Here is a 6,040-nt window from a genome sequence, read left to right on the forward strand (position 1 = left end):
TTAAATAACCAGATCTCATGAGAACTCACTCACTATCATGAGAACAGACCCAAGATGGAAGGTGTTAAACCATACATGAGAAACTGCCCCCATGATCCATTCACCTCCCACCAGGCCCCACCTCCAACACTGGGATGACAACTTGACAAGAGATTTGGGCAGGGACACAGACTGAAACCATATCACACGCCCCCACTGCATTGCTGCAACACACACATGGGAGGATCTCACCTCCCCTCCACCACACCACTGTTGCTGGTGTGAGTGCACACCCCTCAACAAGCTGCCATTGCCAGCATAAATGTGAACATGGAGGCCAACAGCCCCATGCCAGGCAGCACATTGCCCTTATGCTGACATTGCCAAGGTGTATATAGGTACATGAATGGTAGTGGCCCCGCCACCAGCTCCACACTACCAATGCAGCTGGTCCAAATGCACAGAGGCTGGTAGCTCCATGCTTGACAGTTCCCTGCCCCCATGCCAACACCACTGCCAATACAAACATGCACACAGATGCCAGTGGCCCTGACCTCTGCCCCACACCACCACCACCACCACTTCAAACAAATGCACAGACACCAGCAGTCCCACATCTGCCACACCCCAGCCCAGCTAACAGTGATGCACTCTGACATGCTGCCACGGCTGCTGGCATGTGTGAACAAGAATGGATCCCATTGCCACCACCCTGATGAAGTGACTTGGCCAGCACCACCAATTGGAGTGTTGTGGACAGTCATTCAGGAACACCTCATTCCCTCCAGTGCAGCAGGTTCCTAACCTTGATGGGCCAGAGAACAAAGCCAGAGTCCCAATATCAACCGTCCAGAGATAGAGCATGCAGCCCAAGATGGTTAAGCTGAGCCTTAGCCCCATAAAATCTTCCAAAAAGGAAGCCTGTTGGCTGAACCCACATTATACCACTATTAAACCCCAAGGGCATCAAAGAAGATATAAGTAAAAAAATAAATAAATAAAATAAAAAAATACCATTCAAAGGACCGCAACTTCAAAGACTGAAGAAATATCAGCCCACACAGATGTGAAAAAAAAACAGAACTATTGCAACTCAAAAAGCCAGAATATTCATATCCCCAAACGACCACACTAGTTCCCCATCAATGGTTATTAACAATGCTGAAGTGGCTGAAATGACAGAAATAGAATTCAGAATATGAATAGGAAGGAAGATAATCAAAATTCAAGAGAAAGTCAAAACCCAATTCAATAATTCTAAAGAATACAATAACATGATATGGAAGGTGAAAGAAAAAAAAATGGCCATCTTAAGAAAGAACCAAAGTGATCTGACAAGGCTGAAAAACTCACATCAAGAATTTTAGAATAAAATCACAATATTAACAGCAGAATCAACCAAGCTGAGGAAAGAATCTCAGAGCTTAAAGAATGGTTCTCCAAAATAACTCACTCAGCTCAGAAAAGAAAAAAGATTAAAGAAGAATGAACAAACCTCTAAGAAATATGGGATTATGTAAAGAGACCAAATCTATGACTCACTGGTATCCCTAAAGATAGCGACAGAAAGCAAGCAATTTAGAACACATATTTCAAGATATCATCCATGAAAAGTTCTCCAACTTCACTACAGACCAAAATTTAAATTCAGGAAACGCAGAGGACCCCTGCAAAATACTACACAAGGAGACCATCCTCAAGACACATAGTTATCAGATTCTCCAAAGTTGAAATGAAAGAAAATGTGTTAAAGGCAGCTAGAAAGAAGGGTCAGGTAACCTACAATGGGAACTCCATCAGGCTAAAAGCCAATGTTTCAACAGAAACCCTATAAGCCAGAAGAGATTGGATACCTACATCCAGCATTCTTAAAGAAAATAAATTTCAACCAAGAATTTCATATCCAGCCAAACTAAGCTTCATAAGTGAAGAAGAAATAAGATCCTTTTTGGACAACAAATGCTAAGCGAATTTGTTACCACCAGACATGTCTTGCAAGAAGTTTTGAAGGGAGTGCTAAATATGAAAAGGAAAGACCATTACCACTACAAAAAAACACTTAAGCACACAGACCATTGACACTATAAAGCAACCATGCAAACAATGTCAACCGCTAACAACATGATGACAGGATCAAATCCACATATATTAATATTAACCTTGAATGTACATGGGCTAAATACCCCAATTAAAAGGCACAGAGTGACAATTTGGATAAAGAAACAAGACCCATGGCATGCTGTCTTCAAAAGATTCATCTCACATTCAATGACACACATAAGTCCAAAGTAAAGGGATGGAGAAAACCCTACCAAGCAAATGGAAAACAGTGATTGTTATTCTAATTTCAGACAAAACAGACTTTTAAACCAACAAAGAAGGGTACTACATAATGGTAAAGGATCCAATTGAACAAGAAGACCTAATTGTCCTAAAAATACAGGCACCCAACACAGGAGCATCCAGTTCTATAAAACAAGTTCTTAAGAGACCTACAAAGAAACTTAGATAACTACACAACAATAGTCGGGGACTTCAACAGCCCACTGACAGTATTAGACATTCCATCAAGGCAGAAAACCAACAAAGCTATTCAGGACCTGAGTGCAATACTTGACCAAATGGACCAATGAGCTGAAGGGACTCTTCAGCTCATCTGTACATGGCACATACTCTAAAATTGACCACACAATTAGCCATAAAAACAATCCTTAGCAAATTCAAAAAATTTTGCTCTCAGACCACAGCACAATAAAAATAGAAATCAACACTAAGAAAATTATTAAAAACCATACAATTACAAGAAAATTAAACAATCTGCTCCTGAATGACTTTTGAGTTAAATAATGAAATTGAGGCAGAGATATAAAAATTCTTTGAAACTAATGAGAACAAAGACACAACATACAATGGTCTCTAGGACACAGCCAAACCAGTGTTAAGAGGGAAGATTATAGCACTAAATACCCACACTGAAAAGTTAGAAAGATCTCAAATTAACAACTTAACATTAGACCTAGAAGAACTAGAGAAACAAGAGAAAACCAACCCCAAAGCTAGCAGAAGACAAGAAATAACCATAATCAGAGCTGAACTGAAGGAAATTGTGACAGGAAAAAACATACAAAAGATCACCAAATCTAGAAGGTGATTGTTTGAAAGAATAAATAATATAGGTAGACCACTCACTAGACTAACAAGAAAAAAAGAGAAAAGGTCCAAATAAACACAATCAGAAATGATAAAGGTGACCTTACCACTAACAGCTGTGGAGATGTCAGACTACCAGCTGCAGAGAGAGGAGCTACCCACTCCAGGGTCTCCTCTCTGCTGAAAGCTGAACACTCACCAGGACACCCTGCCTGCAGAGAGGATCTACCCAATGCAGGTATCCTTTGAGCTGTTTCATCGCTCAATAAAGCTCCTCTTCACCTTGTTCACCCTCCAGTAGTCCACGTACATCATTCTTCCTGGATACAGGACAAGAACTCAGGATCTGCCGAATGGCAGGGCTAAAAGAGCTGTAACACAAACGGGGCTCAAACATGCCCCTTGCTCACCACATTGCAGGTGACAAAAAGGAGAAAAGAAATGAGAGAAGAGCTGTGGCCTTTGAGGGAGCCCAGACCTAGGAGCTCTCTGAACCAGGGGTGTGACACCCTCTTTGGGGATCTGTGGTTCCTGGCATCTCCAAGCCTCCAGGCATCACCGCAGTCCTTGGTGCCAGCTGTAGAAGCTGCTTGGGGTACACCTGCTCCAACTGCAGCCTCACAGGGAGCCAGCACCAGGGCCAGTGCCTGGAGCTGCCCGCCCCACTGCAGTCAGCATGCCTGGCTGTGCACAATGGCTGGACCCCACACTCATTTGCTCACACAACCCTTGCCACTCTACTCACCCTTGGCTGGCATAGGATGCAGGCCAGTAGTGTGAACTGAGCACAGCCTGCCAGACCAAGTGGGCAGAACAAGCCCAGTAGGCCCAAGCAAAACTTGGGCAAAGGTGCCACTAGCCACAGGGGTTTCCAGCCAGAAAAGCATCACCCAAGGATCCATGACAATATGTAGAAGCCTCAAGCTGGACCCCTTCTTTACACCATATACAAAAATTAACTCAAGATTGATTAAAAACTTAAATGCAAAACTTAAAACCACAAAAACCCTGAAAGATACCTAGGAAATACCATTCTGGACATAAGGCCTGGCAAAAATTTCATGATGAAGATGCCAAAAGCAATTACAACAAAAACAGAAATTGAAAAATAGTTCTAATTTAACTAAAGATCTTCTGCACAGCAAAAAGAAATTGTCAACAGAGTAAACAGACAACCTACAAATGGGAGAAAGTATTTTCAAACTATGAATCCATCAAAGTTCTAATACCCAGAATCTATAAGAAACATAAACAAATTAACAAGCAAAAATCAAATAACTCCATAAAAAAGTGAGCAAAGAATATGAACAGACAGTTTTGAAAGGAAGACATACATGTGGCCAACAAGCATATGAAAAAATTCTCACCATCACTAATTATTGGAGAAATGCAAATCAAAACCACAATAAGATAACATCTCACATCAGTCAGAATGACTATTATTAATGTCAAAAAATAGCATATGCTACCAAGGTTGTGGAAAAAAGGGAATGTTTATACACTGCTGGTGGGAATATAAGTCAATTCAGCCATTGCGGAATGTAGTTGGGTAATTTCTCAAAGAACTTACAACAGAATTACCATTCAACCCAGCTATCCCATTATTGATTATGTACCCAAAGAAATATAAATCATTTTACCATAAAGACACATTATGTGTATGTTTATTACAACACTATTCACAATAGCAAAGACATAGAATCAGCCTAAATGCCCATCAATGGTAACTGGATAAAAAAATGTTGTACATACATATATACTACAGAATAGCATGCAGCCATAAGAAAAAATGAGATCTCGTCCTTTGCAGCAGCATGGATAGAGCTGGAGACCATTATTCTAAGTGAACAGAAAACCAAATACTGCTTGTCCTCACTTATAAGTGGGAACTAAACATTGAGTACATATGGACACAAAGAAGGGAACTACAGACAACAGAGCCTATTTGAGGGTGGAGGGTGGGAGGAGGGTGAAGATTGAAAACTATCTATTAGGTGTAAAATAATCTGTGCACCAAACCCCGTGACATGCAATTTACCTATATACAAAAACTGCACATGTACCACTGAACTTAAAAGTTGAAAAAAGCAGACTTTTTTTAAAGAAGACATAAAAATCATCAACAGACATATGAAAAAATGTTCAAATCACTAATCATGAGATAAATGCAAATCAAAATCACAAAGTTAGAATGGCTGTGACTGAGAAGACAAAAAATAATAGATATTGGCAAGGATGCAGAAAAAAAGAGAGCTTTTGTAATGCTGCTGGTAGGAATGTAAGTTAGTACAATCCCTGTGGAAAATAGTATGAAGATTTCTCAAAGAACTAAAAATGGAACTACCATGTGATCCAAACATTCCCTCTATGGGTTACCTACCCAAAGGACAAGAAATATTTATATCAAATGATGCCTGAACTTGTATGATTATTGCAGCACTATTCACAATAGCAAAGATATGTAATCAACCTAAGTGTCCATTGGTGGATGATTGGATAGGGAAAAATGTGGTAAATGTATATACCATGTAATACTACTCAGCCATAAAAAAATAAATCAAGTCTTTTGCAGCAACATGGTTGGAACTTGAGGCCACTGTTTTAAGTGAAACAAGTCAGACACAGAGCAATAGTTCATGATCCCATTTATAAGTAGGAGCTAAATAATGTGTACACATGGGTGAGGCATGGAATGATAGACAATGGTGTCTCAGTTGAAATGACACCAATAGACTGACAAATTTCTGGCAAGATTCCCTGGAGTGGATAAGGGGAAATAAGAGAGAGGAGGAGGAAGAGGAGAAAAAAGGAGGTGAGGAATCCAGATAGACATTAATGGAAGGAAAGGCAGGACATAGCTATAAATGCTATAGAGATTAAAAAGACAGCAAGAGAACATTATGAATATCCT

Source organism: Nomascus leucogenys, chromosome 3 (genome assembly GCF_006542625.1).
Source record: "Nomascus leucogenys isolate Asia chromosome 3, Asia_NLE_v1, whole genome shotgun sequence".
NCBI classification, from domain to species: Eukaryota; Metazoa; Chordata; class Mammalia; order Primates; family Hylobatidae; genus Nomascus; species Nomascus leucogenys.